We start from the raw sequence: 14,337 nt of genomic DNA, 5'->3' as shown, positions 1-14,337 counted from the left end.
AAAAAAAATGAAAGAAAGAGACTTAAATGAAGAAGTATTAGTTTTGAAATTGAAATTTAGATATCGAAAGTTATGATTCAAGTTTTGAAATTCGAAATGCAATGTACAGAACGAAATGGTTTAATCAGAAGGCAGCTTTTTAAGATAGAATGAATTTCATAACAGTGTTGACATGGATACCTGATATTTAAAATATATCGTGTCAGTCACTGGCTGTCGACAACAAAGACTTCACGCAATTACATATGTCCGGAGCCTCTCAATGGGGATATACATAATTACCTTTTTACACATGTCCATTCATAAAATAATTTTTTTTGCATGAAATTTTATAGGAATTTGTTTTGAATATATTTATATACTGACAGCAAAAAGTTTCTTTTGAAAAAACGAGTATATCCAGAGGTGATATCACAAAGTATTCATGAGAAAAAAAGTAAGAAAAATTATTTTCCGGCAGTATGCAGTACCTATCATTACAGCTAATGAAGTAAACGTCGAATTTTCATAATTACATAAAAGGTTAAACAATCTAAACTGGTAACAAATCATAGATTAATAAGATATACCCAGTGGGATATCCAGTGAACTAAAACAAAAGAAAATTCACTCTTCTTATGATAGAGTCGAGAAAGTCAATAATAAAACAATACCAGTGACGATACTGATCAAAAGTTATTTCTAAATGATAATTGTACATTTTAAAGAAATTATTAGTTAAACTGTGTTATTAGAAATATACGTGCAAATACACGATGCTTTACGTTCAGTTTTTATCGAGATAATTGCTTTAGAAGCTTGTGATACTGAAATTTAAAAACTGCCAATCTTTGCTGCATACATGTATTGATAAAAAAAATTGGAAAAAAATCATGTACATACAAAATCTAAAGATCTTTCGGGTCACCAATTTTCTGGGTGTTCCAAAAGGTCATTTGCATGCTACAATTTCCCAAAGTATGCTTATTTTTTCACACCTAAGTTATCGAGCACACCGGTCTGCTCTTGTCACATGTACATTCAATAGAAAACTATTGTCTTTTCGTGAATATAAACATTTAAAAGTCTGTCTGTGCAGTTAAAATATTAAAGATAACTATTTTTATAAAGTATAGGTATCTTTCTACTCTTTTGTATACAAGTTTAAGAAAAGGTCGTCTCGAGTTTTGTACGGTCTTCTCGATCTATCCACATTCAATGTTTACATCGAGATAATGTCTGTTTGATTTTGCTTAGTAACTAAATTTCAAAAGTGCCAATCTTTGCTGCATATCAATCGATTCCTTTGGAATTTTTTCCCTGACTTTCTCTGATCTAGCTGTATATTCATACGAATAATTAACATGTTTCAGAGAGGTATACCGACAGTAAAAAAAATGAAGTTGGTACTCCAGGAATTTATTCGCATAACAACATTTTAAACCAATTTTACTCCAAGCATCTACAGCCTGCTGTACTCGTCGTTAGCTACTTAAGGAGGAAAATGATAACATCGAGTGGAAGTTTTGTTTTTATTTCAATTTATTTCTATTTTTACTATTTACCAGAACGTTTTTCCGTGAATCCATAATTGATAGCGTCCTTGCTAAAATGGGACAAACATTGAGAAGATCTAGTTTTCAGTGTTTACAGGGGAGGTAATATTTTGTCACTAGATTTCCCACTGTACCAAATATCTTTTTGTGGCTTTCTCACTTGTAGAGTAATGGTTTAGATTTTCGTCGACTCGAAATGACATTTAAGTAACGTATTCAGTTCCATTATACAAAATTGAAGATAACTTTTTTCAACGTTTGTCTTATACAATCTTCGAAATCATTAGATATTCCAATTAAGGAGTGCATGAAATAGTTGTCACTGAACGTTTAATAAGCAATCATATAATAATGAAAATAAGATACCATTGGAAAATGATTTATATGACGACACTGGCTCGTTTCTTTCATATAGGATTTATAATCTTAATGTTCTATGTATCTAATATTTGTCACTGGAAGCTAACTCGTCAGCAATTTATCAACCATTCCCAATCATATCAACACGGTATATAACAACTGTAATCATTGCAAAGTTTGAATAACATGCAGAAACGATAAGGATAAGATTTTTAAACACCTTTTTTTAAATATGGGCCATGTCTGCATACTACGGAAGCCCATTTAGGACCTCCAGAAAATATAATTTGAATTCGATATCACGAATTTAAATTGTTATCACGAATTCTAGAATTCGTTATCATGATTAAATTCGTGATATCGAATTCAAATTATATTTTCTGGAGGTCCTAAATGGGCTTCCGTAGCACACGGCACATGTACCTGTTTTATTTACCTTGTAGACCAAACGTTATGTCTGAGGGTCTGGATGGGGTACCTTCATTTCTGTATTCTTTATTTGTGTATGCCATTTTTCTCTAATCTTTATACTTTTTGCCAATTATTCTCTATTCCTTATATTTTAGCACCTCATTATTCTCTATTCTTTATATTTTTTGCCCATTTGTTCTGTAACCCCCCACCACACCCTCATGTCTGTAGTTTTAAAATGAACTGCATGACATTTTTAACCAGCCTCTCTTGAGTAAATGCTTATCTCTACGGATTTTAAAGACATGACAAGGTTATTTTACAAAATCAAGGTTTTGTGGCATAGAAAATCATAGTAAATCCAAAAATAATTCTTGATGAAGATCGAAGTGGTATCAGACCAATGCATGGAATTAAAGAAGTCCCCCCCAAACTGTAGTCAAACTAAGGAGAAAGGCACTTACACCCTTTAATGTTGGTGTGCCTGTTCCCTTTTATTATTTTAGGAAATCACCGACTGTATCTTATTATCAGAAATTTGTTTGAATTGGACATACGAGTGAAGCAGGAACAGCTCAACATTCCGGAGTACCAGCTGGTTTCGTCCCGATTTGGAAGTGTTCGCTTGGGTCAATTTTAAGATTTTTGAATATGTGCTGTTTGTATTTTAGTCTTGACCATCATTTCCTTCTCCGTCTAATTATTTCTTTTGCAGTTTATTTTCATCCTCCTTTGAAAATTACTATAATTACGGAATCGACCTTATTTTCCTTCGTTTTGACAGATGGTTTGTTCATACCGTCGTGGATACACTAATTATGAGAATAAGCTGACTTTGCAAATCACCGCCCAGTATCATTTTGTAATTTTCTGATAACTACCAACGATTAGCAGTTATGACATAACTGTTACTCAGCCATTAACCCATGAATTGATTACAAATACATACGCCATACAAATAGTTCCTATCTAATGCGACATTAGATCGTCAAGCGTGACAAAAAAATGTCTTGAAAAGTGTTAAAGTCATTCTGTGTTTGTTAAGATAAACTTTGTTTACATGCAGCATAAACAAATATATGTTTTGTATGACTGCACCTGCTGACAACAGCAATAACAGACGGTCTAAGATAGTATGTCAACTTAATGATCACTTTGCGAGGTATGGTTAAAACATTAGACTCTAAGTGACTTTTGACGTTTTAAAGATTAAACAGAAAGCTACATGAGAAACAAAAGTTTGCAACACAAATCAATTATAGACTGAAATATAAGAAGCTGCAATGATCAAAGAAATAAAGGCAAAAACCAACTAGTATTTAAAAACGTTAATCCATAGTGTAAAAAGTGTACAGTGTTTTTGTCATTGGTGGTTGAACTGTTTACATGCATACAGAGAGGAAGACGTTAATGGAAATACTAACTCTGCTTTATTCATTAGGTGCCTCCACCAATCCAGAAGCTATTAGCCCATGTCAAGTAGCTTTCGTTATGAACATTTAATGTTAGCAGCTTAAATGAGACCGTCAGTTTCCTGTTTTAAGTCTTTTCCTCGGACAGCTCATTATACGGTATTGTCATTTCTTATTTTTGTAGGCCATGCCGTATTCTGCAGTTATATAAACCAAGTCCTTTGGTCTTCGGTGGATATAGCTGTCTCATAAATTTATCTTACTAAAAAGTTCTGTTTGCTCATATCCCCAAGGGTCAAAAGTGTAGATGCCGAGGAATAGTATTAAAAAAAATATACAGATATATGAGACCCACGTTTCAAAAGCAGATACGTGAACGATGTCTATAAAAAAAAGCATCCGATGATATATAAATAACACATAGCTGAGAGTGTGATAGAGCAGATTGTTACCCCGAGAAAACATTGTCAACTGAGGCGAAGCCAAGGTTGACAATGTCTTTTCGAGGGGTAACAATCTGCTCTATCACCCTCTCAGATAAATTATGTGTTATTTAATTTATTATACTGAATGTTCTGTTATTACTGTTGATTAAATTTCAAATTCAAAGTAATAAACTATGACGTCTTGTGCATAACAACCATCCGTATTTAATAAAGCGCACACTTGATCAGGCGTCTCCGTGAAGGGTAATAGAGTATTTGCCATAGGATATAGAGTCGTATTTAATAAAGCGCACACTTGATCAAGCGTCTCCGTGAAGGGTAATAGAGTTTTTACCATAGAATAGAGTAAATTAACACCCTCGTATAAGCCAATCAAAATATTGCATTTTTACGTGAAGTATAATAATATCAATTAATATAAATGACGTAAAAACATTAACAGATCGATGTACCTTGTACAATAAGAGGGGGATAATTAAACCATAAAGCAAGCGGGCCAAGGAAATGCTTTAAATTTACAAATTTACTAAGTTGTTCTGAGTAAATGAGTGAAGTCCTTATAAAATCAATCATAAATCGCCATTAATCTGTTTATATATGATAAGCATGTTTGTATATAATTGTAACGCTTTTATGCATTTACACTCATAAAACTATTTTCACAGCTTGATTTAATCATTTTCATAACCATGACTGTCGTGCAAAAGACTTTGCTTTAGTAAAATAACACTAATTAATATTAATGCTACCTGCAACCGTCAGCAGTAATCTTGAGAAAACATGTATGATGTCAGATCACGGTTTGTGAAAGTAATGTGGCTTTTCCGAGTAGTATATCTGTTTTACGTAAAATCTCAAATTGTAAACCAAACAAAAGTGCTTTAAACACCAAGGGGACAACCAATGAGGGTCTGGATGGGGCTCATTCATTTATTTATTCTTTATTTTAGACCGTTTTCTCTATTCTTTATTTATTTTGTCCATTATTCTCTTTCCTTTAATATTTCTGTCTATTGTTCTGTCTTCTTTCTTTTCCCCTCTTTATTCTGCACATTCAGTCCATTGTGCTCTATTCCGTAAACCCCATCCAAACCCTCGTCAATCCCAGATAATAGTCCGTCAAAGACCAGACAAAAACTAAATATAAAGCAACACTAGACCTACTAAAATACGGAGGCGAATGCAGGTGTTCCGGAAGAGTAAATATTAAAGCATGTTATTCCAGTCTTTAAAGTATTTTTATTCTAATATATAAGGATGGGTCAAATGTCACCAGCAATGATACGACTAATTTGCAAAATCAATAACATTTAAGGAATTACATTTTAGATATAAAAACAACATTGCGCTAACATATGTTATTGAGCTCTTGTCCATTCAATAACGGTCAAAATATTGACCAAGAATACATTTGATTTTTAGAATATTAATGACCCATTAAATTGTTATAAAATTTTTTATACATTTAAAAAACGAGTAGTGAAAAGAATATATTTTTTGTTTCACCATTTCCTGTGGCATTTATTATTTTATTTTCAGTTGTTTGTTCATTTTAGAAGTTATTGACTGACAGTTAACTTCTTTGGGCAAATAACTCCGTGTGGCTCACTATCGTACAGTGTATGGGCAAAACATGGTTTATACATTATAAACATACAATGAAAAATTTATAACCGAATGCTACATATCATCGAATTTATACTTGTAATGAGTATCACGACGATCGGTCGCTCGTAGTCCGGGAACTTCATACCCTTCAAGAGCACATGACTTCATCCCTGGTTTGTGTGATGTTCGTGGTACTCAAACCTTAGTTTTTCTTTTGATTATTAAAATTGAGAATGGAAATGGGGGATATGTCAAAGAGACAACAACCCGACCAAAGAACAGACAACAGCCGAAGGCCACCAATGGGTCTTCAATGCAGCGAGAAAATCCCGCACCCGGAGGTGGTCCTCAGCTGGCCCCTAAATAAAATTGTGTGCTAGTTCAGTGAAAATGGACGTCACACTAAACTCCAAAACATATAAATGAACTAAAATTAAAAAAACATACTAGACTAACAAAGGCCAGAGGCTCCTGACTTGGGACAGGCGCAAAAATGCGGCGGGGTTAAACATGTTTTGTGAGATCTCAACCCTCTCCTATACCTCTAGCCAATGTAGAATAAAGAAACACATAACAATACGCACATTAAAACTCAGTTTAAAAGAAGTCCGAGTCCGATGTCAGAATAGGTAACAAAAGAAACTAAGCAAAATGACAATGATACATAAATGAACAAAGGACTACTAGCAGTTACTGACATGCCAGCTCCAGACCTCTATTAAACTGATTGAAAGATTATGTCTTCATTGTCTATTCGTAGTTTTTTTTTTTCTCTTTCTGTTCAAGATGTTGTCTCTTCTTATTGTCCAATTCTCTTCTTTCTCATTTCCATGTTACTGTGATTAAATTAAAATTCCACCATCTTCTGGTAAAATTGATTGTTAATGATGTATATAGTGCTCTATTTAGGCGCTATTGGTTGAAATTCTCTTACACTTTTGGCTTTTCAATTTGTTTACGGTCGTACACGATGAACATACACGATAAAAGGTTATCCAAGAAACATGCATTGTGTGAACGGAAATAATAAAGTCATTCATTTTTAATGAGTAAGATGAAGTATGGGATATAATCGACAGTTTGAGTCGTGTAGGGACGGACTTGTCTTATTTCTATAATATAGACGAGAACATTAATGCCTTTAAGTTACGTAACTTGTCTTCTTATATCCGAAGTTCAGATGTTTGATATATTTAAAAAACCTATTTTTAGAAAACATCATAGCTTTTTGCATTTAATATTGATTAAATTTATATATGAAGCAATACAGTCTAATTTGATTTATAATGTCTGCAGATTAGAGATTTATTTTTAAAATTAGTTCCTTTGGAAGTTCGACTTTCAGATGATACTGTCGGGTTATATAATCTTTTTTTTTCAATAATCGTATACTAATTTAGGACCGCACAAATGAAACAACAGTTGAAATAAAATCCGAATTAAACAATTCTGCAATAACTGACTCAAGGAAAAACTCCAAGTTAGTTAACTCTCGTTTAAAAGAATGGGATGGAAGAATTTCTATATGGGAGTCTCTCGTGACAAATTGAAACACATTTGCAATGGCTAATATCTAAAAAAAAAAAAAAGCAACACGAACCTTACATTTTTCTACTTTCTTGGTTCTTTTATTCATATACTATCGATTTCTTACAGTTATTTAAAAGGTTTGCTATTTTGAAACAGAGCAGCCAACATATCGTTTATAAGAGTGGGGTTTCTCGTGATAGCTGAAATAGGTCATTTGAAGTATAACGATACAATCTTATTTTAGGAGAAAATTTCATTTTATAGGAAAATACAAAGTGAATTAGTTTATATCAGTAAACTTGCTTGACAATGTTATTGAAGCAGAAATATATAGAATGCACCTCGAAAAAAATATCCAGAATAACCGAAGCTTCAAAAAGACATTAACATGTAAAGCAAAAAGAAGAATGTCACAACTTGAACATAGGATGCATTGATGATCTTGAAAAACTAATCAAAGATAGCTGGCTTACAATTTTGACTGCCACACGCATGCGCGCGCACGTTTCGAAGTTGTAGAGCTTTAAGAACTGAAAATTACGAAAAGATTTGCAAATTACGGCTAAGGTTGATGGTGGTTTATAGAATAGAGAATAATGGGCAAAAAAATATAAAGAATAGAGAAAAATGGATAAAAAAACCAAAGAATAGAGAACAATGTCTTAATGAGATGCTAAAATATAAAGAATTTAGAAAAATGGCCTAAGAAATTAAAGAATACAGAAATGAAGGACTCCGTATCCAGACCCTTATGAAGGTACGACATAAGACAACCACTTTCAAGATTCCCAAATAGGGAAATACATGTAAAGGCAATTTATACAGTAGGCAAAGATATTTGAAGTTGTATATAAAAGTTTCCAATGAGACACCTATTCACCAGTGTCCAAATGAAGTAGATGTAAGCAACAATAGGTCACCGTTCGGCCTTCAACAATGAATAGATTTAGATACAATTTGCATTGTATTAACATATCCTCGTCCTGAATATGCATTTAATTGCCACCGAACGCAAGACAGCAATCCATCCGTCCAATGTATTAGTAGTTGACAGTCATTCTCGAAATCTTGTTAAAAACCAAATAATTGTACATTTGTAAGCAAACCACAATTATACTCGAAGAGAATAACTATAAAAATAGTACTATATTATAACTATATTATCAAAACCCCAAGCAACACCCACGTACATCACGTTACTACCACATATTTTTCAAGAGTATAACTAAATGCATCTGGGTTTTATTTTACAATCTGAAAGCTTTTATCATAGTTGATGGCATTATTTTATCCTCCATTATTGACAGAATGGTATTGTTAGCAGATGCGCAAGAATCGTAAAACATTTCACTCTTCCGTAAAAAACTATTGGAAGAAGCACCGTATATTGTCTTCTATAAACGAAGGTCTGTCGCGATATCTTGACTGATTTATCTGTTCTTTACCATTTGACTTTAGAGATGTTAGAATCAGAGCTGAACCTCAGTCATCTTTCTCTGTGTTACCATGTGTTTATCACTGACCTCCCCGATACTATATGTTACAATTAATCATGTCAATGTTTATGCCCTGCCTAAGTAACTTAATAGTTGGTGAAAATTCCAAGAGTGACTTTGCAGGGTTTCCGCTGGAGGTCCTTCGAAAAAACAAAAATTTTGGCGCGTAAAATTCATTATTAGCGAAAGACTTTGACAAAAGAAATATAACGGTTCGACTTCGTCCATCTTGTTTATTTTTTTCGGGTTTCTCGGACTGACAACAATGCTTCAAACTGAATTTTTATTGTTAGCAAGAAGGAAAGTTTTGTAAGAAAAATATGTTTATGTTAGTTGGCGAAAAAAATTTCGTTTTGGCGAAAGAGGTAGCGAAAAAGAAAACTGACCCAGGGGAAACCCTGGACTTTAGTTTTGACATTTGGAGACACGACCTTAACCGTTCGTCATTTAGACCAATTGTGAGGAATCTGTCTGTGTTTGACAATTGAATACATAGTCATGTTCGTGTAACACAATGAGGGTTTGAACATCATTCAATTACATAACAACAAATGTGTAATGTATTAACAGACTATACAAGTGGTGTTATAATTATTTTGACAATCGTAATAAAATAAACTTTGGACAATTTATCGTAAAGTGAATAAAACAATTACAGAAGTGACCATTTATAAAACTTAAGTGAATATTATTCCAGTGTTTCTAATACATTTATCCTGCAGGCCAATAATAACTTTGTCCGAAAGACGGAACATAAAATATAAGCTAGTACATGTATCATGTGGACATTTATTAAACTTGTTCAATACCAGGAATACAGACACGCTATAACTACTATGAAAGAGAGAGACAGAGCAGATTTCATGGGTAGGCTGGAATTCATTCACCACCAGAATTCATTTTAGTCAGGACCGAAAATATAACACCATACTATTAAGTGTCCGTGTGACCAGTGTGAACTTTCGAAATTTTGAACTTTAGAACATTCTTAACTTTGTAATTACATAATGAATTTAATTTACCGACTTCGTTATATTCGGCCGGATAAGGCATATTAAATTCGACGCCTTTATTATGTGATTTATTTATTTTGTTTTTTTCGACCTACAGAGTTAAGAAATAGCTATCCAATAGAAATTAAATAGACAACAATTCATTATTCGACATTGTTCTACATGTAGGATGTTTGCTGATCTTGTGTTTGACGTTTTGTCAGACATTCGAAATCTTCTAGATTTATCAATTTAGTGACAGTCAAAGATTTGCCCGCTAACTCCTCCTTTTCTTTTCATAATTTCGATACATATAGATTAAAATGCAATTTCTGAAAATCTTAAAAACTCCTTGTTATTTTTTTTTTTTTTTTTTTTATTTTTAAAGAAAAAAGGTGTCAATATTAAATTAATGAAACATCCAGAGAGAATCGTTCCCCGTCAAATGTTCAATGACTTGTATCTCAAAAACAAGTACACGACCCTTTCATTTTTTCTGTGTTTTTAGTTTCGTTATTTATATACTATCAATTCATAGCTGTCTTTTGAAAGCTTGCTATTTTGAAACAAAGCAACTAATGTTCTTAAAGTGAATGTCATTACGGTCTCATTTTATTCTCGCTGACGTAATTCAGAGAAAACATAGATTTCATATTATATATATATATATATACTTATTCAAAAGGATTCTAGTATTTTTTCACTTTCAACAGAAGGCAAAAGATCATACTGTACTGAATGATATCTTTAATATCATGCTTTGATTAAAACTACATTTCAGCATATTGCAGACTACGCCTTCAGTCTTTCCACAGCTGTTTTAACTAATCGATCTCTTACGTTCATCAAATTATCTGTCTTTGAAGCAGACTCAAAAATGTTGTAACAATTTATATAGCTATAGTGATACCCTTCTCTTGATTCTTTACGTTTGAACGTGCAATAAAATAACGTCTTAAAATAATTAGTGTTAATGTATTGCCCACCGTTTCGTATAAAATAATTAGTGTAAATGTATTGCCCACTGTTTCGTATGACTTAAATAACACACACCATACTTAAATAGAATACCTGCACAATTCCAGCCACCTGGCAGTGTTAATGTTTGGGCAATAGTGAGGTAGTTTGCGTATTTGTCACTATGAATCATAGAATAATGTTAATTTTTCATTTAAGGAATGACTGCAATATTTTTTCTGTCTATGAAGAAATAACATCAAAAATGTGGCGCACACAGAATAACCCGCGTAGCTATTGAAAAGTGTGCATCACATTTTAAAAGTTATTTCGAATAGACAAAAAAATATTACAGTCATTCCTTATAATCTAATTCTTAAAAGGAGTAAATCATGATAAAAACATTGACGACGTCACGGTCACAAGACAAAATTATGTCTATGAGCTGATAGATAAAACACTTTCAGCCAATCAGAAGACGTGTTATATCCAAAATTAAAATTATTCAGATATAATTTAATTGTCTTTAGAATAATTATAAATGAAACACATTGTAATTTGCATTTTCGTCTGCAGTTTGAATTTTTCCTTTCATTCTTTTAATGTTAATTCCTCGTCCTGAATATGCATGTAATATTGTCTACTGGACATGAAGCACACATCAATCAATTAAATGTTAATTTCAAATTGTTCATGTCTCTGTTTGTTTGCATCAAAGTATGTCCATAGATTATAAACAGATTCTATATTTAGATGTAATGTCATTTGGCTTAATACCAGATTCAGTTATATTCTTGGTAGTTTGATTCAACATATTTTGGATATTGGTCAAAAGCCTCTAGTCAGTTAGAAAATAACCAAAAGTGAGGTACGGCACATTTTCTTAGATTTTCATGAAACAAAATGTTGGGTTTAGACTAACTATAATCATGAGATTTCTCAAGCATGTATTGACTATATGGTATATGGGTTTTGCATATTGTTCATGACCTATAGTTGCTTACATCCAAGTCCTTTTGGACTCTGCTGGATATTTGTCTCATATTTAAACAATTATACCACATACCCTTATTATTATATTAAATTTCTGTTTTTTTCAATGTCGTTGTTGATTTGGTCTGCCGACTGTACCGGTTTGACCGCAACTGGTTGGTCTTAAATCCACTGGATGTGCCGCGCTTCTAGCGTAATGGATCATTAGCACCATATTTTCAAAGTTTATTTCCTTTGCAGGTCACCGGTCCATTGCTATGGGGATATAGACTATAAGGAAGAAACAAAACACGTGTTCACAACTGCATTCCATAAATATAATGAACGTGTACGACCCTATAACAAAGGTCTGCACCCAGTTGAAATTAAAGCCAATTTAGAATTCATCGACATAGTTTCCATAGATACCAAACATGGTCAGTTAGAGAGTATCGTAGATCTCAGAGTGGTAAGTGTTATTTTGTTCTTAATTTATTGTGTCGCTTACAGGATGGTCTCGTTGGAGTTTACGGAAACTCCGTAAGGGAATAATGATAAAAAATGATAAAAAACAAATTGAATAAAAAAATGACCAAAATAAAATAAGGACTATAGAAAAACGGGGTGTTAGATAAAGTATGGAAAAATAATGGGGAACATAAATAAAGAAAGAGAAAACTTATATTTTGTATGATTTATTGTGTCGCCTATAAAAAGGTCTGGATGGGTTAATAACAAATGAGCAAAAATAAAGAATTACGGAAAACTGGCAACAAAAATAAAGAATGTATATTTTCAATATCCATATATGGTGTAAAGTTTAAAAAATCTTTTCATAACGATCATCGAGAGATTTATATAGTGATTAACTTGGAAAAAAGCACTTTTGATGGTGCGTTGAATCAGGTTTTAGACAGCGAACACGAATACCATATGTAAAGCAAAACAATTATGTCATACTCCACAAAATTGTTGAAAAATAATGATCGATGATTTGACGTCAGAAATACATGTAAAATGTTTCAAAAGTAAATATTTCCACTATTCGCACAACGCAACTTATGTCAACATATTGCCTGTCATAATGATTAATAACTGTATACAGAAAAGTATTAAAAATGTCAATTTGCAGATAAACTATCACACCCATGCCATGCAAGACTTCAAACGTTCCTTGCCTTCTGTTATATAATTTTACTTTCGCTTCATGGAATTGATTGATAAATGTATTTTGTATTTCTTAAACATTTTCAAAAGCAACATTTAATCGCGTATTAATGACAATGTCTGTGTTAAACACATGTTGTATTTTTTATAGATCGTGTGAACAATAACTCTTGATAATGCATTTTTAAAGAGGTATACTAAACAATCTACAGAATTCTTTGTTTATTTACTACTACCATGTGCATAATACACCGTGTTTAAAAATAGCATTCAATGTTAATTATGGAATTGAAGATTAACCCGTGTGGTTGTATGTTTCGCTATTAATTTTTAAGGTTGATAGGTCGAGTTGTTTATATTCTCCATAATTATTATGTCTACTGAATGAGTACTTATATTTATAAGCAACATGACGGGTACTGCATGTGGAGCAAGATCTGCTTTGTAATACCATTACGGAGCAACTTCGGTCACTCCTGGTTTTTGGTCGGGTTCGTATTGTTCAGTCTGTGGTTTTCTATGTTGTGCCATGGCGTAGTCCATTCGACGTCCACTATAGTTTTGGTATCATCCATTTTGTTTACTTCAATGCGAACACGCATACGTGGTCTAAACAATTACGGTTAATTGCAGGTCAGACTTCTTTTTTCTATGGTGTGTTTCATTTTTTTGTAATGACGTTGTCAGTTCGTCTTCGATATATGAGTTTAAATATCCCTTTGATATCTTTCGGATCTCTTACTGCTTTTTTATAAAGGGGGGGGGGGGGGGGGGGGGGGGTGATTCCAGGTGCTCTGGAAGGGTAAGCGGATCTTGCTCCACATGTGGCAGTTATTATCACGCTATTTACCGCTATTTACCGATAAAAACCAATTACAATTCTGAAATTTCACATCATGATAAAGCACGCTGTACAAATAATCTGTTATACTTTACAAAATAATCGGATACAGTACAGTAAATGCTAATAGACAATAATAATAGTAACGTGTAGTTTTTTTGTGGTTTTTTTTTGTGTTGTTGTGGGAGGATGTTGAATTATTTTATCTGTTATGTCTATTCCGAATACAAAAGCTAGGTCAAGGTTGCACCTCTGTTCTAACAAACGATGCTTTTGGCATGTTCACATGTATACAAGATTATACTGCGATATTGAGTGATAATTTTGGTTGAACTATCCTGCTACAATAGTGTAAAATGTATATATATTATTAAACATATTCGCTACATGTTCCCTTGTAAATACTGTCAAACGAAGATTTTGACTAGATCGTCTAATTGATCAGCAGGGTATAAATCAATATTTTACTAATTTGAATTTAGATTTTACCATGACTTTTTCAGTTTATATTCGACTTATCTTCCGTCTCTCTTTTTTCTTTAAATGTGTAACATGTGTAATATTGTTGGTAATTTTTAAGAATATCTATACAAACTGTTCAATATTGGGA

At 32.7% G+C, this 14,337-nt stretch overlaps 1 long non-coding RNA gene across 1 annotated transcript in view; it reads left to right on the top strand.

Moving 5' to 3' along the window:
• The window catches only part of LOC127732227 (uncharacterized), a 44,695-nt gene that overhangs the window by 13,986 nt on the left and 16,372 nt on the right, over positions 1 to 14,337 (top strand). Inside the window, exon 2 of the long non-coding RNA XR_007996140.1 lies at positions 11,981 to 12,188. This is a non-coding gene — a long non-coding RNA (uncharacterized LOC127732227). The remainder of the gene's footprint in view (positions 1 to 11,980; positions 12,189 to 14,337) is intronic.

Source organism: Mytilus californianus, unplaced genomic scaffold (assembly GCF_021869535.1).
Source record: "Mytilus californianus isolate M0D057914Y unplaced genomic scaffold, xbMytCali1.0.p SCAF_22, whole genome shotgun sequence".
NCBI classification, from domain to species: domain Eukaryota; kingdom Metazoa; phylum Mollusca; class Bivalvia; order Mytilida; family Mytilidae; genus Mytilus; species Mytilus californianus.
This window is presented reverse-complemented; position numbering and strand designations above follow the sequence as displayed.